The sequence below is a fragment of the Glycine soja genome, chromosome 4, assembly GCF_004193775.1.
Source record: "Glycine soja cultivar W05 chromosome 4, ASM419377v2, whole genome shotgun sequence".
Lineage (NCBI taxonomy): Eukaryota > Viridiplantae > Streptophyta > Magnoliopsida > Fabales > Fabaceae > Glycine > Glycine soja.
The window spans coordinates 42,805,722-42,828,819 of NC_041005.1; the positions used below are offsets into that span (position 1 = coordinate 42,805,722).

Consider the following 23,098-nt stretch of genomic DNA (forward strand, 5'->3'; position numbering starts at 1 on the left):
TGATTGATTGTGTTTGAGAGTTATTATGATTTTTTTTAAAAAAAATTATGTTGATTATTTTGATAATATATATTTTTAAAATAATTATGCATGATTTTTGATGTAATATGTTGTCGCAACGTGCCCTTTTGCGGGCGAGCGAAGGCGAGGCTCACGGGTGCGCTTTCCAAAGGAGGAAAGATGCGCGGAGTCGCCACCAACGTTTATTTGTGAAAAACGTCGGGAAAATCGAAGGAAACCGGTCAAAATGAAAATTCTAAGTTCGGGAGTTGTATTTACGTTTGAGGAAGGTATTAGCACCTCTCACGTTTGTCTCAAAGGACAATAGCCTATTTTTCAGAATTGTGGAAATTGTGTTATCTTAACTTTTAGTTCTTTTTATTTTTTGAGGTCGACAAAAGTGGGGCTCTTGCTCCTACGTACCCTCCATCGAAGAGGAAATCAGACCTACGTAGTTCTTTTTTATACGTGAATCAAGTGATTCTTTTTACTTGAAAGGTGATCATTTTAAGGCGTTGGACCTTAAAAAATGATCCATTTTACTTGGTAAGAAACTGAAATGATAAATTTTCAAAACCCTATTTTTGTGGACGAGCTTGACTAGGCGAGTTGATTTTAGCCTTAGTTTCGCTTTAGTTATTAGTCAATTCAATTAAGAATGAGAAATCCCAAAGAGAAAACGTCCGATTGATTTTTCGCTTTATTTTACTAAAAGGTATTTTTGATTATTATATTATTATTTTACCTCTTTTTTTTATTTCCAACGTGGTTACGGCACAACCGAACGGTCGGAATTCATTTTAACCGAAATTAACGGATGATACAATTCAAACGATCGGTGGAAATTTATTTTATTTTTAGATTAGGCAAAAAATGACTTAAATAAATGACTTAAGCACGTCAAAAGGGGGTATAAAAAGCGAATGAAAACGAGAATAAAAATACATGAAACAAAATGTGGACCACCACGGGTACATAGAATGAATTGAAAAGCTCGGTTTGAGGTACTTACCCGTTGAAGACTGAAGAAAACGAAGAACGAACGATGAATGTTGAAGAACGATCGAGAATCTTCGAGTAATTTCTCACGGAAACGTTACGAAAGCGCCTCGGCTTGGATTTTCTTCACGGAAACAATTTTCCTCAGCAAATTTAAGAGAATACGAAATGCCAAGAAGGCTGAACCCTTTTCTTCTTCACTTCTCCTCCTATTTATAGCAAAATAGGGGAGGAGCTTGCCACCCAGCTCGCCCAGGCGAGCAAGGTTGCTTCCTCCAGAAGCAACAGCCTTCTGGAGGAAGGATCTGGAAGGCCCAAGTGGGCCAGATTGCTATTTGTACCCCTTTTTTACTAAATTCACCCCTCTTCTATTTTTTTTTGTAATTCTTTTTTCGTAATGTTACGAAACTTTACGAATTTCGTAAGGATACTTATTTTCCTTCCGCAAGGTTACGAATCCTTACGGAATATATATTTACTCTTTTTTAGCTTTTGAAGGAGTTACGGAAACTCAAGGATTACTCAAAAGCACCTCTTTTCAATTTCCGCCACATCACGGAATTTCACGGATTGCGCTAGCCTGCTTCCTTTTGATTTCTGAATCGTCTCGGGACTTCATTTATTGTGCAACAAAGGACGCCAAGTATCTCAAAGCGGCTAACCAAAGGTTGCATGTCATCAAGTAATAATCCCCGGACGAAATTAGGGTATGACAGTTGCCCCTCTTTACTTACCTTTTATCGGAGATAAGAGGAAAGCAAAGATAAGACACTGATTTCGTCCATCCTGCCCTTTCCGTGATGACGACTCTCGTCTCTACTCCTTCTTCTTTTCTGCACAACACAAAACAAAATACAAACAACAACAAGAACAACAAACTATACATATACACATTTATGAAAGGAAACAATCGGGAACATAAAAAAGATCACATTTCCCAGTCAAGAGGATCCGCCCTTGACGATGAAAAACTCTCGAGAATGGAGGATTGCACTAGAGGGTCCTCACTAGTCAATCATGAAGCATAGCTCCAAACTCTTGGGTGGAGGACGCATGAACGAAAACGCAATTCATGGGGCTCCGAAAAAGATTGAGAATGGAGAATAGCACTAAGCAATCACTACGCATAGCTCCAAACTAGAAGGTGGAGGACACATGAACGAAAATGCAATTCATGGGGCTCCGAAAAAGGTTGAGAATGGAGAATTGCACTAAGCAATCACTACGCATAGCTCCAAACTCGAAGGTGGAGGACACATGAGCGAAAACGCAATTCATGGGGCTCCGAAAAAGGTTGAGAATGGAGAATTGCACTAAGCAATCACTACGCATAACTCCAAACTCGAAGGTGGAGGACACATGAACGAAAACGCAATTCACGGGGCTCCGAAAAAGGTTGAGAATGGAGAATTGCACTAAGCAATCACTACGCATAGCTCCAAACTCGAAGGTGGAGGACACATGAACAAAAACGCAATTCACGTGGCTCCAAAAAAGGTTGAGAATGGAGAATTGCACTAAGCAATCACTACGCATAGCTCCAAACTCGAAGGTGGAGGACACATGAACGAAAACGCAACTCATGGGGCTCCGAAAAAGGTTGAGAATGGAGAATTGCACTAAGCAATCAATACGCATAGCTCCAAACTCGAAGGTGGAGGACACATGAACGAAAACGCAACTCACGGGGCTCCGAAAAAGGTTGAGAATGGAGAATTGCACTAAGCAATCACTATGCATAGCTCCAAACTCGAAGGTGGAGAACACATGAACGAAAATGCAATTCATGGGGCTCCGAAAAAGGTTGAGAATGGAGAATTGCACTAAGAAATCACTACGCATAGCTCCAAACTCGAAGGTGGAGGACACATGAACGAAAACGAAATTCACGAGGCTCCAAAAAAGGTTGAGAATGGAGAATTGCACTAAGCAATCACTACGCATAGCTCCAAACTCGAAGGTGGAGGACACATGAACGAAAATGCAATTCGTGGGGCTCCGAAAAAGGTTGAGAATGGAGAATTGCACTAAGCAATCACTACGCATGGCTCCAAACTCGAAGGTGGAGGACACATGAACGAAAACGCAATTCATGGGGCTCCGAAAAAGGTTGAGAATGGAGAATTGCACTAAGCAATCACTACGCATAGCTCCAAACTCGAAGGTGGAGGACACATGAACGAAAACGCAATTCATGGGGCTCCGAAAAAGGTTGAGAATGGAGAATTGCACTAAGCAATCACTACGCATGGCTCCAAACTCGAAGGTGGAGGACACATGAACGAAAACGCAATTCATGGGGCTCCGAAAAAGGGGTTGAGAATGGAGAATTGCACTAAGCAATCACTACGCATAGCTCCAAACTCGAAGGTGGAGGACACATGAACGAAAACGCATTTCATGGGGCTCCGAAAAAGGTTGAGAATGGAGAATTGCACTAAGCAATGACTACGCATAGCTCCAAACTCGAAGGTCGAGGACACATGAACGAAAACTCAATTCATGGGGCTCCCAAAAAGGTTGAGAATGGAGAATTGCACTAAGCAATCACTACGCATAGCTCCAAACTAGAAGGTGGAGGACACATGAACGAAAACGCAATTCACGGGGCTCCGAAAAAGGTTGAGAATGGAGAATTGCACTAAGCAATCACTACGCATAGCTCCAAACTCGAAGGTGGAGGACACATGAACGAAAACGCAATTCATGGGGCTCCGAAAAAGGTTGAGAATGGAGAATTGCACTAAGCAATCACTACGCATAGCTCCAAACTCGAAGGTGGAGGACACATGAACGAAAACGCAATTCATGGGGCTCCGAAAAAGGTTGAGAATGGAGAATTGCACTAAGCAATCACTACGCATAGCTCCAAACTCGAAGGTGGAGGACACATGAACGAAAACGCAATTCATGGGGCTCCGAAAACGGGTTGGTCGGCAGGACCGAACGATCCACCGGGTCTTTCCACCTACAAAAGCAAACATGCTTTTTGCAAAGAAAAATAAATCATTCGCGAGAGCACCATATCTTAGAGAAACAATATACTTGTGCTAAGGGTAATCTTCCTTGTAATCGAGAATGAAGGGTAGGATGTCAACTTTTAGCTTTTAAATGAACATGCAGGGGAAACATCAGGCTAAGCTGAAAATAAATCACTCATAGTGTATAAAACTCACAAGGCAAGTGTTTTATCCTATTCCCAAACCATAACTGCACCATGACTCTATTTTGCACATGACTTCCTATCGAATCAAAGATCAAACGTACGATCACGGACCAATATGATTTTCTCGAGGGTGGTGTTTTTGGAGAGGAAGCTGGGTGTTTCGGTCTTTTCCTCTTTGTTCATGTGGGGCGGGATATTGCCAGTCGAGAATGATTTTGAGTGGCAATTTGGCTTGAAGAATTTCTGTCCTCTTTCTTTCATTGATCGAGAATTGCTTCTTTTCCCTTTTCACTTCTTTTCGATCTTTGATCGGGAATCCTTCTTTCCTTTCTTCTGTTCTTTTCTTTATTTTCATCTTTTTTTTTCTTTCTTTCCATTTCTTCCTTTTCTTTCTTTTCACTTTTCCTTCCCCATCCCTTTCTTTGGGAAATCGGGTTTTAGCATTCTATTTGCTCTCCCTTGAGGAGATTCCTCTGTCCTTGGCTTCGGGGGAAAGGATGAGGATTCCTTTTTTATAGGCCAAGGTTCAAAAAGGTCTAAGGTTGTGTCTCAATGGGGTCTTTTATCGTGGGAACCCCAATCTTGATATCTGGGGCGAAACAAATTTGGGTGTCAAGGTGTCGATTTCGGGCCTGACTTCCATATTATTCCATAAGGCACGCGTGACAATGATGATTTGAAAACAACGTGCAAAATTAGTCATGGCTACAGCCAGGTGGGCCCTCAAGCATCCCGTTTATGGCATTGTGATACTACGGTTGGGAATTTACACAGACAGACCCAACGTTTCCAAGTTATGTTCTTTCATCAGTTCAATGAATTCATCCATCCTTATCTCGGTTCATTCCGGAAAATAAACTCTTAGCATCAGTCCCTTGTTTCCAGAAGATATGTTTGCTCTTTACGAATGATTTATACTTCTTAACTATAACATGTCGACCTTCGCGGTCTTTCTTTCTTTTTCCTTTTTGTTTCATTTTTATATATTCACAAAATTATACACCTATGGTCCTCTATGAAGAAATCTTTCTTTGTATATCTACACTCTTATACATGACAAACGTTTTCTGTATACGCATTGGAACTCTCTCTCTTTACGTCACACGGTCAAACCCTATTTACATTCAAAGATCTTTTTCGTTTTTCTCCAACGCACACCTATGGTTCATACAAAAGTTTCTTTATATACACTCGTTGTTCACACACACAAGAATTTCTCTACACGTATTTTTTTTATAAAAACCCTTCTATGCACATTTTCCTTTTTCTTTATATACGCAGACATTTTATTCACAACACTTCTTTCTTTTTTATCATGATTTTTGGTTCATTTTATTTTTAGGACAACGTTCCTAAATGAAAAATTCTACACGGTTCCGAAATTTCAACAAACACTATTGACAACAACGAAACAAGTACTAACGTAACGACTCAAACGATATGTATGTACAAAACAAAAGTCAATGAAAATGAAACAAACGTTAACAAATTGGGGATCCCACGGTCATGTGGCTCCGCATGCCACCAGACCCTTGGGTCACGGTAACAAAAAGTGGGGTGGTCGACAAAAGCAGGGCTTTTGCTCCTACGTATCCTCAATTTGTGATGAGGAACTCAGACCTACGTAGTTCTTGATAACTGTGAGACTAAAAATAGTCTCGGTGTTTTCTTCACTAAAATGCGAACATGCTTTAGTAAAGAGACAAAACTTCTAACTGATCAGAGCAACATATGCTTTTTGGATGAAAAACAATGTGTCTATCGGGGAAGGAGAGTATGCTGATGAAATTTTCCCATAACCGTAAATGAGATTTTGGATGTTAGCATTTCGTTTCTAAATGACCATTTAGAGGAAACACTGGGTCCAACAAAGATAGGAGAAAATCACTCAAAGTGTATCAATCTCACACAGGTAAGTGTTTTATCCTAATTCCGAACCATAGATATGTCATGACTTGATTTTGCAAATCATTTCCTATCAAATCAAAGATTACGTGCGTGATCATGGGTCAATAGGACTTTTTCTTGGGAATGGTTTGTTTTTCTTGGTGGGAAATTTGGCTTTGAGTGTTTCTGCCTTTTCCTTTTCTGTTTTTGTTTAGTGCGTGGCGAGAAAGTCGCTAGCGCACATGATTTTGTTGGCAATCAAAGGGAGAAGACCACTTTAGGTTGTGGTTTGCTTTTTCTTGTTCACTTGGTGACAATTCTGTACTGTTCAGATATCGCCTGGTCCAACGACCTTTCTGCATATTTCCTCTGTTTTCCTCCGATCCTTGATCGAGAATTTTTCTTTCTTCTCTTTTTTTTTTTTGCTTTCTCCCACTCTTTCATTGGGAATTTTCTTTCTATTTTGTGTCTTCTCCCTCTCTTTCATTGGGAATTTTCTTTCTATTTTATGTCTTCTCCCTTTCTTGATTGGGAATTTTCTTTTCTTTTTGTGTCTTCTCCCTTTCTTGGATTGGGAATTTTCCTTCTCTTTGTGTTTTCTTCCGAGGGCAAGGATTGACATTCTCACCCTGGGTCAAGGTTTATGGTAAGCTGGGATTTTGGCTCAAGGCTTGTAGAACGGCTGGTCATGATATATGTCAGGTTTTGGCCAGCGGTTCGGGGATAAAGGGAATGTCCTACATTATTTCCATGATACACATGCAACAATGATGATTAGGAAATTTTATGCAAAACTGGTCATGCATGCACCTATGTGGACACTCAAGCATAAAGTTTTTTATGGTCATGTGACACTAGGGCTCAGGATTCATTTTCCCTATTTTAAGTCAACCCAGTATTTCCAAAATACGTTCTTTTATCAATTTGTGCATTCATTCGAGTCCATTTTGGGCGTCCGGGAAAATTTTCACAGCATTCACCCTTCAGGTGTATACACATTCTTTCAAAAACTAGTTATGATCAGCAAATTTTTTTCAAAGAAAAGTTGGAAGTCATCTCTTTTCACAAGCATGTTGTTTTTTAGCTAGACAACTTCTTATTATTATTATTTTATTATTATTTTTTTTCTTATTCTTTTCTTGCTCGCTCTCTTTTTGCTCTCTCTCTTTTTTTTTTGAGGTATTTTGCTACCTAAACATATGTATATTTTGTGAGGTATTTTGCCATATACATGCGTGTCCAAGGTATCTTGCTACCTAAACATACATATATATGTTTTGTGAGATATTTTTGCTATATACATGCATATCCAAGGTATCTTGCTACCTAAACATATATATATATATATATATATATATATATATATATATATATATATATATATTTTGTGAGGTATGACTACCTTCTGAGCTTGTGCTTGTTTTATTTAAATTCCTAGGATCATGAGCAACTAGGTGTGTCCTGCTATGACTTGAGAAACAAAGGTGATCAAATAACAAGCAGAGATTTAAAAGGTACTAGGTTGCCTCCTAGTAGCGCTTCTTTAACATCTTAAGCTGGACACGTGATGGCTTGTCGGTCACGGACCTAGTACTTTGCTTACCTTTGGCTTTGGACTTGGTCGCCTATTGTTCGGCTATGGGTCGTAAGCAACGCTCTAACCTTTTTGTGGATGAGCTGAGGTGAACTCTAGAGGTGATGGCGGTGCGTTTGTTGCCCGCTGCTGGCCATCCCCAGACTGTTGTGGTGTTTCGCCCTGCGCCTGCCTGGAGATGCAGTACTTCTTGATGAAAGCTCGATTAGTAAGGGGCCTGATGCCCTTGCTGGAGGTGACAGGTACTCCGTAGAACTGACAGAGACCCGTAATTAGAGCTTGACAACTCCAAGACCCTGTTGGACTTCTTCGGGTCCACTGGGTGTCTTGCAGGCGCGATCCCTGCAAACAATAGATGAAATCAGAAATCAGTTGAGCGATGTGCATACTTACCTATGATGACGTGACCTTGCCGGGGGGGAACGGGCACCCTGTAGGACTACAGAGGCCCGTAACCAGAGCTGGAAACCCCAGGGCCCTGTTGGACTTCTCCGGGTCCATTGGGTGTCTTTGTGGGTGCCATTCCTGTAAACAATAGATGGTATCAGAAATCAGTTGAACCATATGTATACTTACCTATGTCACGATGGCATGACCTTGTTGGGGGAACGAGCACCCGGTAGGACTGACAGAGGCCCCTAACCAGAGCTGGAAACCCCAGGGCCCTGTTTGACTTCTTCGGGTCCACTGGGTGTCTTGTGGGCGCGATCCCAGCAAACAATAGATGACATCAGAAATCAATTGAGTCATGTGCATACTTACCTATGTCATGACGGCACAGACCAACTGATACATCTGCAGGGGGAGATTGGCATTGTGGTCGCTGGGCAGAATGTTGCTAAATAGCAACGTCATCCACGTAAGGGTGGTCATGTTGGTGCGCATGGTCCGCACTCGTCTTTTTGCAGCGACACGGGGGAAATCTTGCCCCGGTATGCATAATAGGTGCATGATAGCCTCCCTCTCTGGATGTGCTTGCACAGTTGGTCGCCCTCCAATATCAGGGGGTGGCCCAGGAATTGATAAAAGGAAACTACTGGCCCCTTAACCGGGAGCGCAAGTCTCGGTTAAGCATCTAAGGGCAAAAAACCTTATATTCTTCTAAGGTATGGACATGGAGCACACTGAAAATGAGGACGCGTAGCCCTCTAAAGGCGAGGGCGTGCAGCCCTCTGCAAGCGAGAACATATAGTCCTCTAAATGGCGAGGACATATGGTCCTCTAAAGGTGATAGGTACTAGTACCCAAGGGTCCACCTTTATGAGAAAACAAGCGATCGGCCCATCGAGGGGGCCAGTCATCCAACAAGATTGGACACGAGATGTAGGAAATCTATGCAGTTAACATGATATTTAAGGTTGCAGACGCATGCAACCTTTGTTGTGAAATTTGGTAACGCTGACCTCATATGAAACAATGCAATGCAATGGAAATTTGTACAATGTTCATGACATTCTTTCCCTATTTTGTGATTTTGATTTTGATTTATTTTTTTTGAAAAACACAGATTGATTGTCCTTTTGAAAAAGGTGATAATTCATGCAACCTTATCCTATCTTTTGCAAATCTCTCCGGGAACTCCCTCAAAGTGTATATTCTGTTTGATTTAGTCACTTGACCATTTTGGAGTGACGACAATGGAGTCGTTTGACGTTTAATCAATCTATTTGAAATTCCAGGGTTTGTCCCCCTTTTTTTTTCTTGTTTAAAAACATCGACGGGTGAGAACTTTTGATCTGCCCCTATGTTCACTTGAGGCTCATGCACGATGCTCCTCATTGCCCTAGTGTAAGGCTTTGAGGTACCAATTGTTATCTTTCGTCATGACCTTGTAGCTGGGAACCTATTGGGTGAAAACTTCTAATCTGCCCCTAGGTTCGCTTGAGGTTTTTTGCATGGTGCCTTTCATTGCCCCAGTGTAGGGCTTAGAGGTACCAATTGTTGTCTTGTTTTCACAACCTCGTAGTGAGGAAGAATGAAAGAAGCAATTGATTCTTGCAAAAAGAATTTTCCAAGGACGAGAAATAGTTGAAGGATTTTTCAGTTGATGGATTTAAGTCAAATGACTCCTATGTAGAAGCAAGATGTTTTGATGTCTTGATGATGCTAAAGGATCAAGTGCTTCTAAGTTTCATTCAAGACAAGAATCCAAGAAAATCAAGATATATGATCAAGTTGATCTCTAGAATCTTAGGAAGAAGTTTCCAAATTGAAAACAAACAAAAGGTTTGACCAAAGAATTCTATCATTTCAAATTGAGATTTGCTCTCTCGTAATCGATTACCAGCAGTTGAAAATGTTTTAATTCAAATTTTTAAAACCTGTAATCGATTACACCAGTCTTGTAATTGATTACCAGAGGGGATTTTCAGAATATAATTCCCAAGAGTCACATCTATTCAAATGGTTTATGAATGGCCATCAAAGGTGACTTGGAAACACGAACTTACAGGGAGTTTTCATTGCCCAAAAAATTTATCCTCTCAAAAGATTAAGAGTTTTTCTGAACTGAAATGTTTTATCCTCTCAAAAAGATTCCTTGGTCAACCACTTGCATATTCAATAAGGAATTTTGATTGATCTTCATTGTACAATCTACCTCTTTTAAGAGAGATTTCTTCTTCTCTTCTTCTTATTTCTGAAAAGGGATTAAGAGACCGTGGGTCTCTTGTTGTAGGGGATTCTTGAACACAAGGGAAGGGTTGTCCCTGTGTGCATCGTTAATCCGAAAAGAGAGTGAAAGTTTAATTAGGGAATAATCTTCATATCTTAATTCAACCCTCATTTTTCTTAAGTTAACTGAGGCCATTTTTCCAACATCCTATTCTTGATAACTCACTTCTCTCTAAAAGACAAACCTTCCGGAATGATAAAATGAGGTCACATGGACGTCTTGAAAACACAGCCAATCAAATGCTTTTTTTTTTTAACTCTTTTTTTTTATTTTGAAACTTATTGGTTTTGAACTTTACTCATTGTTTTACGGCACCCCCACCAACGTGCAAGACGAGTAATCTCTGATTGAACGGTCTTGGAAGTCCAAACTCAGGAGCACAAGTCGCTTGAGCAAACAGACCAATGGCTTGCACCCACATTCCGGTGAAAGTTGAATAAGCAAAGATGCGTTTGTGAGAGGACGAGGGACAAAGATATCAACTTTATCCATTTCATTTAACATTGTAACTGTGGTTTACAATAATGGTACAAACTTGAAAATCCTGATGAGTCATTAGAGACATCTAACAACAGCTTTCAAAATTGCCCCATGTGTGGCATCTCTTGTCAATGTCAGGATTTACACATGATTCTCCTCAAATTTCAGCCAGCCCGCATCAATTAGACCTTGCACCTTATGCTTCAGAGCCCTACAATGCTCAATGGAACGCCCCGGGGCTTCTCTGTGACAAGCACACGTTGCGTTTGAGTCGTATCCTCGAAAAATGGAGATTGAGGAAACCTAGCAGGGTTTATGACTACCACTGCATTATTGAGTGGACATGGGAGCAAGTCAACATAGGACACCGGAATTTGGGTGAATTCTACAGGTTTTTTTTTTCCGCTGCAAAACTCATTTCTTGGCGGGTGTTTTTGGATTGTGCTAAAGGTGATGTTCGTCATTGGAAGTGCGATGGACATACTTTGTGGTTGATTTAGGGATGGCCTTTGTCGATAACTGGGCGGTGGGTAAGGAGAAGGTTTGTTTATTGGCTGAGTAATGACATTGTTGGGTTGATGGGAAACTTGGCTGTATAGGAATGGTAGTCACAGCACGGGTTTCTCCCTCATTCTCACCCTCTTCACTTGCCCTAGTTTTTTTTTGCATTTATCAAAGCATGATGATCAGATTTTCCTCTTTTCATACTTGCTTTGATCCTTTCGTCGATGAAAACTAAATCAGCGAAGCTTGAAGGTGTGTAACCCACCATCTTTTCACAGTAGAATACTGGTAATGTGTCTACTATCATTGTCATCATTTTTTTTCTCCATCATTGAAGTGCCACTTGAGCTACCAGGTCTCTCCACCTTTGGGCGTATTTTTTTGAAAGATTCGTGCCCCCTTTTTGTACATGTTCTGTAGTTGCATCCTATCCGAAGACATTATACTGACACTGCCTAACAAAGGCAACCACTAGGTCCTTCCAAGAATGGACTCGGGAAGGTTCCAAGTTAGTGTCCCAGGTAACAGCTACCCTAGTAAGACTTTCTTGGAAGGAATGTATTAGCAATTCCTCATCTTTTGCGTATGCCCCCATCTTCCGATAATGCATCTTTAGATGGTTCTTGGGGCAAGTAGTCCCCTTGTACTTGTCAAAGTCCAGCACCTTGAACTTGGGAGGGGTGATGATATTGGGTACTAGGAACAACTCTCCTAGGTTAGCAAAGGCATAATCTTCACCTCCTTCTATGGCCCTGAGCCTTTCCTCTAGATGATCCAACTTTCCCATTTCTGCCATAGCATGAGGGTTTTTACTTGTCATGGAATGCAAGAGGTGTAGCTGGGGGTGATACTGAGGGCCTTCCGAAGTGTTTTCAAGGGGTATACCACCAGCTGCTTGCCCTTCAGTGGCATATTCGAGCCAAGGCTCGAAGTCGGCTAGATTGTGATGGGGAATTTCATGTGTCTCCCCCACGGTTTAAGAGACATGTGCATGATCAGTTCGGGGTTGTTGGCTCTCAATGGGTATATGAGTGGAGTTATTGACATTCTTATTGGGAGTGTACGCCACATTGGGTGGCGTATAGTTGAGAGGCAAGCCATATGGCGGGAAGGCGTGCTCGTTTTGAATTTGCACATCATGGGGGCCGCCCGTACTTCCCAAATCTTTGCCTACCATATCTGAGGTTGGATAATTCATTTGGTTGATGCCGGATGGGGACATCAGGTTCACCTTAGCAACAACGCTGGTAGCAGCAATTGCAACCGCATTGGCTTCCATTATCTTCTTCACGCTCATCATGGCCTCCATCATTGCGGCCATTTGCTCTTTCATGGCCTCCATGTCAGCCTCCATCTACTCTTGTACCTCCTCCGCTTTACCCATTACTCTAGCTCTAGCACGGGTTCGGTAAGGGCACCGTAAAGCATGTTTTTTTTTATAACAATGATTAAGTTCTTTTTTTTATTTTATTTTTCAAGGAAAGAATGTAATGAGCAATGCAACCAATGAAAAGTATGGATGTACGCGAATGATGCATAGTTGAAGTATTGCGAATTTTTACGCAGGAAATGGATTGAATCAATTTAGATTTTCAACATGGTCAATGACATCTTTGTCAAAGTGAAGCTGGAAGTAACAAGGATATCAATAATCCTAAACGTGTTTGGCAGTAGATGAAGCAATGATGTAACACGATCCATCTTTTGCCCCAATTTTTGCAAGATGGTTACTTCCATGCTTCAACTTGACTCGATGAACCTTTTCGAAAAAGCGCGAGCTTGGTTCAACCCCATAACCCAAGGAATGGCAATTTTGATCGCCAATACTTCAACAACATTTCATAGGGATGAAAGACTCGAGAATACGCATGCTATGCATGGAAAATGTAATTATGAGATTGAGATGCCCCTACCTTTTTACCTTAATTTTGGATGTCCTCACGGAACAAATCCAAGAGATAGCGCCGAGATGCATGCTTTTTGCAGATGACATAGTCCTCCTTGGAGAGTCGAGGGAGGAGTTGAATGAGAGGTTGGAAACTTGGAGACGAGCTCTAGAAACACATGGCTTTCGCCTAAGCAGAAGCAAATCGGAGTATATGGAATGTAAGTTCAACAAAAGAAGGAGGGTTTCTAACTCAGAGGTGAAAATAGGAGACCATATTATCCCTCAAGTCACACGGTTTAAATATCTTGGGTCGGTAATACAGGATGATGGGGAAATTGAAGGGGATGTGAATCATCGCATTCAAGCAGGATGGATGAAATGGAGAAAAGCATCGGGGGTGTTATGTGATGCAAAGCTACCGATCAAGCTAAAGGGAAAGTTTTATCGGACTGCGGTAAGACCGGCAATTTTGTACGGAACAGAATGTTGGGCGGTCAAGAGCCAACATGAGAATAAAGTAGGTGTAGCGGAGATGAGGATGTTGCGGTGGATGTGTGGTAAGACTCGACAGGATAAAATTAGAAACGAAGCTATTAGAGAGAGGGTTGGAGTAGCGCCTATTGTAGAGAAGATGGTGGAAAATAGACTTAGGTGGTTTGGGCATGTAGAGAGAAGACCGGTAGACTCTGTAGTGAGGAAAGTAGACCAGATGGAGAGAAGACAAACAATTCGAGGCAAAGGAAGACCCAAAAAGACTATAAGAGAGGTTATCAAAAAGGATCTCGAAATTAATGGTTTGGATAGAAGTATGGTACTTGATAGAACATTATGGCGGAAGTTGATCCATGTAGCCGACCCCACCTAGTGGGATAAGGCGTTGTTGTTGTTGTTGAGATGCCCGAAGAGACATCATTTGTTAATTAACCACGCATTAGGTACCATGCTCAATCATTTTGTTTTGTTGTTTGTGTTTTTTTTTTTTTAATTTTAGAAATGGGTTTATGATCCCAACATAGTTGGCTCATGGTACCTAACACATGCAACTAAGAATGCATCATGAATTTTCATGCTTCCCTTTTTTTTTTTTTTGTAGAGGAAAATACAAGGATCATGTATGAGCAAACATATAGAACAAAAAGTATGTTGAACGCATATGCATGATGATGCAATGACTCATGCAAAATGGGAATGTGATAACGGACAAATGCAGGAACGATATGTTTATTATGATGCTGAAGAGATGTTTATGCGGTGCATGATATGAATGCATTTACGGACACGAGGGCTCGGAAAATCATCTCTCCTTACTACGCATTTGGGGGCGCAGTGCCCCATGTGTGCAGTTAAGAAGACGATATGGATCTTTCGACTTCCCACGACAAAAGACGAGACCCACATACAACGCATGTGTGACGGCATGATGCAGATGCGCAAAAGCGCAACAGGGGGATGCACAGAGTACGACAATATCCATAAATAATTGTACAACAAAGGCGTACATGACATTTAGGTCTACATGCATGGCAGTGTTAAAAATGGCGCGCAGCGTGTTTGCTCCGTGCCCCTATTTTAGGGACCTATAGGACAATATCTAGGGGTCTCTAATAACTACTCCCAACAATTCATAACTCACACGGCTGTTTTCTAGAGGTATCATCACTCAAGATAATAATATTGTGGCGGTATGGAATACCAGCGACAACACATTATAAAGAGAGAAAGCTCTAGACGAGGTTTCACTATTATCAAGCAAGTCGGAGACCTAGCATGATGATAGATTCACCTCCACTCCTTAAGTTCCCATGAACCCGGGTGTAGGGCCCCTTTTTACTCAAACCCGTGGGTGCTTAGAATGCAGTGTAAACAATGCAAAATAGATAACAGTTATTTACAGTTTACATAGTTCAAATAAATGCACACACAAAGCTTCACAAATCCACAATTCCTTAAAATAGGCCTAACTCACAAAAATTTCCCCAGTGGAGTCGCCAACTGTCACAACGTGCCCTTTTGCGGGCGAGCGAAGGCGAGGCTCACGGGCGCGCTTTCCAAAGGAGGAAAGATGCACGGAGTCGCCACCAACGTTTATTTGTGGAAAACGTCGGGAAAACCGAAGAAAACCGGTCAAAATGAAAATTCTAAGTTCGGGAGTTGTATTTACGTTTGAGGAAGGTATTAGCACCTCTCACGTTTGTCTCAAAGGACAACAGCCTATTTTTCAGAATTGTGGAAATTGTGTTATCTTAACTTTTAGTTCTTTTTATTTTTTGAGGTCGAAAAAAGCGGGGCTCTTGCTCCTACGTATCCTCCATCGAAGAGGAAATCAGACCTACGTAGTTCTTTTTTATACGTGAATCAAGTGATTCTTTTTACTTGAAAGGTGATTATTTTAAGGCGTTGGACCTTAAAAAATGATCCATTTTACTTGGTAAGAAACTGAAATGATAAATTTTCAAAACCCTATTTTTGTGGACGAGCTTGACTAGGCGAGTTGATTTTAGCCTTAGTTTCGCTTTAGTTATTAGTCAATTCAATTAAGAATGAGAAATCCCAAAGAGAAAACGTCCGATTGATTTTTCGCTTTATTTTACTAAAAGGTATTTTTGATTATTATATTATTATTTTACCTCTTTTTTTTATTTCCAACGTGGTTACGGCACAACCGAACGGTCGGAATTCATTTTAACCGAAATTAACGGATGATACAATTCAAACGATCGGTGGAAATTTATTTTATTTTTAGATTAGGCAAAAAATGACTTAAATAAATGGCTTAAGCACGTCAAAAGGGGGTATAAAAAGCGAATGAAAACGAGAATAAAAATACATGAAACAAAATGTGGACCACCACGGGTACATAGAATGAATTGAAAAGCTCGGTTTGAGGTACTTACCCGTTGAAGACTGAAGAAAACGAAGAACGAACGATGAATGTTGAAGAACGGTCGAGAATCTTCGCGTAATTTCTCACGGAAACGTTACGGAAGCGCCTCGGCTTGGATTTTCTTCATGGAAACAATTTTCCTCAACAAATTTAAGAGAATACGAAATGCCAAGAAGGCTGAACCCTTTTCTTCTTCACTCCTCCTCCTATTTATAGCAAAATAGGGGATGAGCTTGCCACCCAGCTCGCCCAGGTGAGCTCAGCTTGTCCAGGTGAGCAAGGTTGCTTCCTCCAGAAGCAACAGCCTTCTGGTGGAGGAAGGATCTGGAAGGCCCAAGTGGGCCAGATTGCTATTTGTACCCCTTTTTTTTTTACTAAATGCACCCCCATTCTATTTTTTTTTGTAATTCTTTTTTCGTAATGTTAAGAAACTTTACGAATTTTGTAACGATACTTATTTTCCTTCCGCAAGGTTACGAATCCTTACGGAATATATATTTACTCATTTTTAGCTTTTGAAGGAGTTACGGAAACTCACGGATTACGCAAAAGCACCTTTTTTCAATTTCCGCCACATCACGGAATTTCACGGATTGCGCTAGCGTGCTTCCTTTTGATTTCTGACACGTCTCGGGACTTCATTTATTGTGCAACAAAGGACGCCAAGTATCTCAAAGCGGCTAACCAAAGGTTGCATGTCATCAAGTAATAATCCCCGGACGAAATTAGGGTATGACATATGTGATTAGTCATTTATGAATGGTTATGCATGGTTTTATATCTCTTGTATGATTCTTGCATTTTTTTTTATATGACATGACAATTACATGCTTAAGGTTCATTCATAAAGTTTTTCAAAATCCATTATATTATATTTATTTATTTTCATATATAAAGTATCTTTTTGATTAAAAAAATGTGTTATCAAGCATGAGCATGATAAAGATATTAAGCATGTAGGTTAAAAAAAAATAATGATTACATGATTGATTGAGTTCTTTTAACTTTCTAAGTTTTTAAATTATCTTTAACAAATCTGAATGTTTGATAATGCCTGTGATCTATAATCTTTCAATCCTTGTATAATTCTTGTTTGATATGTTTGAATTACTTGATTTATTGTTCAAAATATTTTTTTTATGCTTTTCAAAATTATTATATCGTATTTCAAATAAAATTATTTTGATATGATAAAACCTTCTATGATAATAAAAACTCATCATGGTAAGTGTTGATAGTCAATTAGCACTTAGTCTTAGGAAAAAGGTGATTGTGTTTTAAAAAATTTATAGACACTAAAATCCAACTTGCAGACATCTTTACAAAACCACTAACCAAATACTCTTCTACACCATTAGAAGAGAATTAGGACTTCTAGATGCAAGTGACTTAGACAAATGATTTGTGTTTTGATGACTTATGACTTATTTGTTATTTATGCACATATGCTTCTATTATAATGTGAGGATGATTTATTATCTTGTTTGATTTTTATAAGTTTTTCTCTCTTGTATGAATACATTTATTGTATGTTTTATTCATTTTTATATAATTTGACATGATTAGATTTTTGTCAAAATTATATTAATATGCTAAAATAATTGAGATAAGTAATGAGTTACCATGTATGTGTTCATAACTAATTTTTGTTACTTAGAATTAAGTTTTGATTCTATGATAATAGATTTAGATTATAATTATATTTTGTCTTTTTAAACCTTGTATTTGGCTATGTTTTTTATGACATTTGAACACTTAGTATTTCTTTTAATACTTGCTTAGTATGACTAAACATGATTATTATATTGACTTGCTCTTGGTTGTTTATGATTGTGTGTTTCAAACTTAATTACTTTAATAATATATGACTAGCGGTATGTACTTACATTTGATATTGTGTTTTATATTTTTAATTATTTATATATGTTTTATTTGAATATTATGAATGACTTTCTGGATTATATGACATTCTATGAAGTATTATATTTTGTGTGATGAATAGTTATGATATCTTGTTTGATTGTTTTCTATTCTCATGTATTTTGGCTATATTATTATGATATTTGAACAATTTACTATTTTCTTATTTGCATGGTATGGTTGAACAAGTATGTTATCTAACTATGTGGATTTCATAATTAATCTATTTATGATTGTTGCTTCATGGTTCTTACTTCATGATTTGATGATTGATGGTTTTTCATGGTTGTATGAATGTTTAGTTATATTTGCATACTTAAATTTTGATACGCACTTTGGCTTTTTGTTGATGCCAAAGGGGGAGAGAAATGAGATTAAATCAAGAACTCACATGAGTAATCAATTTAATTTTAAGATAAGCATAAATTCAAAAACAAAGGGGGAGAATTTATGAGAGTGATCGACTAGGAAAAAGTGTGTATGTGTTTCTTGATTTCAGAAATTGTCATCATCAAAAAGGGGGAGATTGTGGAAGCAAAGCTTCATGATGAATCAATAATGATTCAAAGGTGTTTTGATGATAACAATGATGACAACAAAAGATGATGAACAAAAAGCTCAAGTGAATCAAAGAACATCCATCTCAAGATCAAGATTCAAGACTCATGAAGAAAGCCTACAAACAAGAATCAAGATTCAAGATCTCAAGAATCAAGATCAAGATTCAAGACTTAAGAGATTCAAGATCTCAAGATCAAGATTCAAGACTCAAGATTCAAGAATGAAGAAAAGACTCAATAAAGATAAGTAATAAAAAGTTTTTCAAAACTTTGAATAGCACATGAGTTTTTGACAAAACCTTTACCAAAGAGTTTTTACACTCTGGTAATCGATTACCATATTGTTGTAATCGATTACCAGTAGCAAAATGAGTTTGAAAATGTTTTCCAACTGAATTTACAACGTTCCAAATATTTTCAAAAGGTTGTAATCGATTACAATGTTTTGGTAATCGATTACCAGTGTCCTTGAACGTTGAAATTCAAATTTAAATGTGAAGAGTCACATTGTTTCATTCAAAAGCTTTGTGTAATCGATTACACATATTTGGTAATCGATTACCAGTGTTTGTTTCTGAAAAATCTAAAGATGTAACTCTTCAAAAAGGTTTTGACTCTTTCAAATGGGTTTTAAGCTTTTCTAAAAGATATAACTCGTCTGAATGACTTTCTTGACCAGACATGAAGAGTCTATAAAAGCAAGGCTTTGTTTTGCATATTAAATCAATTATTCCAAGTCTTTCTAACAATCTCTTACAATCCTTTACAAGCCTTGAGTCTCTTTGAACTTCTTCTTCTTTGTACCAAAAGTTTTCTGAAGTTTTCTGGTTTTCTAAACCTTGAAAACTTGTGCTATTCATCCTTTTCATTCTCTTCTCCCTTTGCCAAAAAGAATTCACCAAGGACTAATCGCCTGAATTCTTTTTGTGTCTCTCTTCTCTCTTTTCCAAAAGAAGGAAGGACCAACCGCCTGAATTCTTTTGTGTCTCCCTTCTCCCTTGTCAAAGAATTCAAAACGACACAGTCTGAGAATTCTTTTGATTCTTCCCATTCCCTAATACAAAAGCGTTCAAAGGTCTAACCGCCTGAGAATTCTTTTGTATCCCCATTCACAAAGTATCAAAGGTGTAATAGCCTGAGATCTTTGTCTTAACACATTGGAGGGTACATCCTTTGTGGCATAAGTAGAGGGTACATCTACTTGGGTTTGATTGAGAACAAGAGAGGGTACATCTCTTGTGGATCAGTTCTAGTGGAGGGTACATCCACTAGGTTCAAAGAGAACAAGGGAGGGTACATCCCTTGTGGATCTTTGCTTGTAAAAGGTTTTTTACAAGGTTGAAAGAAATCCCAAGGACCTTTGGTTGCTTGGGGACTGGAGGTAGGCACGGGTTTGTGCTGAACCAGTATAAAAATCCTTGTGTGTTTGTTTCCTTCTTCCTTACTCTTTTACTTTCCGCTGTGCATTTAATTTCCGCTTTTACTTTCTATTAAGTTTCTCTTCTACTCCATATTCTCTTAACAACATAAGTAAAAGCCTTAAAAGAGTAATTTTTTAATTGGTAAATTTTTAGGAATAATTAATTCAATCCCCCTTCTTAATTATTCTGAGGCCACTCGATCCAACAGGTAGAAATTGTAAGTGCACACCCTACAATTCATTTTGAAACTGCAGGGTATCCAGCCCATTCCTTTTTGGAAATATGTGTTTATGGCTGACTCAACTCAAGCCACATGCTTTGACAGAATGTATGAAAAGCCACTACTAAAAAAACAACTTTCTACATCGCCCAATTAACATCGATTATAGCTAAAACCGATGTTAACGAAAGCGCAGTGGCATTTTTGTAAATAAGTAGACTTAGTTAACATCGGTTTTGAAAAAACCGATGTTAGTATGCCGTTGTTAACATCGGTTTTGTAAAAACCGATGTTATCGAGTCGATGTTAACATCGGTTTTATTATAACCGATGTTACGTAGTTGATGTTAACATCGGTTATTTTTAAAAAACCGATGTTGTTATCATTATATATTAAACTTCTGAAATTGCACAACCCGCGCGCTTGAACCCTATCGTTCTTCTTCTTTCTCCTTGCGCTTGAACCCTATCGTTCTTCTTCTTTCTCCTTGTGTCAAAGTCGCCTGCGCTTCCGTGATTGCAACCACATTGTGGAGATCGTGTTTGTGGAGATCGTCTTTGCCACTTATCCATTGAGGTACATCCTTTCGTTTTAACATTAGGCGTTCGTCGTTTTAACCCAGGGCGTTATTGTTGTTTCTCCTTCTGCCTGAGTTCGTGTTTGTCGCAAACTGGGCTGCGCTTCCGTGACTGCAACCACATTGCCGAGTTCGCGTTTGTGGAGTTCGTGTCTGCGCTTCCATCGAAGGTATGTCTCTGTTGTATGTTAATGATGAAAATCCATTGTTCAATGGTCTGTCTCTGTTGTGATGTTTCGAAACCCTAGTTAGGCACAAAGGGTTAATCGTAACTGAATGTGTAGTGATTTAGGACCATATGTAACTGCCTTAAGCAGTTATTGCAGAATAAATTATGGAGTAACAGCAGGGGGGTTAGGCAGTTTTTAGTGGGTTTTCAGGAAGGGAGAGATGAGGCTGTCAAATTTACATAGAGGGTTTCAGGGACAAAGCTTTGATTTACATATTGAATTTCATCCAAATTTTTGACAAGTCATTGTTACTTCCATGAATATTGATATTGTATCATGCTTAATTATATGCATTTTCTTATTCTGATCATTGTGTGTTGTGTGATTATTTCTTCCATGCAGGTACATGATTCCTATTTGTTGTGAGAGTGAAATGATGGGCAGCAGCACCAACTGAGGTGAGTTTATATTTCTTTTTTTTTTTGTCTTTATCTTTGTTAGTTTGTTATATATATTTTATTTTATATGTTTGAGTTTTAAATGTGTAAAAAATAGAAATAGAAAGGTCTGCTGATTGCTTAGGAATTCCTTGCTGTTTCATGGCATTCCTTTTGAACCTCAAAAGGTGCTGGATGATGCCTTAATTCTACCTTGGTCCTGGCTAAAATGTGGAGAGAAAGGTTTCAATACATCATTTAACCATTGGTCTACCAATCTTATGATGGCCTTTGGTTAAATTTCTGATTATATGTATTGGGGTCCTTGTGTTGGGTTATTGTTGGGTTTGTTTTGCTTTTTGGAAGGTGGCACTTTTGTGTCTTGTATCTTTTATTTTCAGTACCTGTGGTACTATTCTGTTTAATATTTTTTTTTTAACTGCAAAGATAATTTATATTGATAATTAGAAGTACCAGTGGTACTACAGATTACAAAGAGACATTACATCAGAAAATAGCCATATAGGCACCCAACAAAATACAGCATATAAAACCAGCCCTTCCTAATAGTGTTAAATAAATACTAAAGACATTGCTGAGGCATCTTTGAGTACAAATCTGGAAATTGATCTTTGAGTGGAATTCCATCCTCAGCCCTTCCTATAGTATAATTGTTTTTTTTTTCTTCTTAAAATTTGAACCGGCGCTATCATTCTTTGAATGCCATCATCTACCTTTAAAGATTCACATCTAAATTGGTCCCTGTTTAATTAAATTAATTATTTATTGCTTTAGTTTGATTGTATAGAAGTATGATATGTATTCTTAAAAAATTGTCCATGAGTTGTTTGATAGAATGACTGAAAAAGGCTTTAAATACACTCTCAGTATAATGTCTTTTGAGAGTCAATGTATCACCATGAAGTGAGAGTCATATTGTTGATAAAAGGCTTTAAATACACTGTGGCTAATTTTTGTATGGTTTTTTTTAGGGCTATCATTTACTACTGCTAATTGGCGTTGTTGTGGAAGCGCTTTGATTATATCTTTGAAGCCTCAAAGTCAGGTATTTATATCTTTCCTGAGACAAAATAAACAGCTTAGAACTTTAAATTAGAAACATAACACACAAAGACACACACACTCATGACACACACACACACACACACACACACACACACTCATCATACAAACACACACACACACACACACACACACACACAGAGAGAAGTTTGATAACAAATTTGTTCAATTATACATGCAGAAATTTCTTCCATTATAACTTATTAGGTGTGACAAGGTAGCTGGCCTCTTCATAAGGTACTTATCTAAATTTAACTTAAATTCTACTGCAGTGGTGATGACCTACTAATATTAGTGAAAACAAAATTGCCAAGTCTACATAAGTTAATTTGTTCAGAGTTGTTTATTCCTATTTTATGTTTTGAAATATGCTTGCATGATTGTATTTGCATGAGGATTATATTGTTTTTTATATAAATTATCGCAAGCTGAACAGTAGTGAGTATAATGTTGGTATTTTAGGGGCAGTGTAATTATTTTTGTTTTTTTTTTATCAGCAAAGATAATTTTTTTTTTTTGCTCAGCAAAAGTAGATATGTATTAGATAGATGAAAGAGTACCAGAGGTACTGTGAGTACAAATATATTTTGAACATAGCTGGTACACAAGATGAATTAAGTACCAGTTACAACC

The 23,098-nt window shown here is 38.6% G+C and overlaps 1 long non-coding RNA gene across 1 annotated transcript; it reads left to right on the plus strand.

Moving 5' to 3' along the window:
* The first annotated feature begins 20,902 nt into the window (after positions 1-20,902).
* LOC114408258 lies at positions 20,903-22,404 on the plus strand. The gene is made up of 3 exons (XR_003665872.1): positions 20,903-20,945; positions 21,348-21,403; positions 22,375-22,404. It is a non-coding gene; the product is annotated as an uncharacterized LOC114408258 (long non-coding RNA).
* Positions 22,405-23,098: the final 694 nt, after the last annotated feature.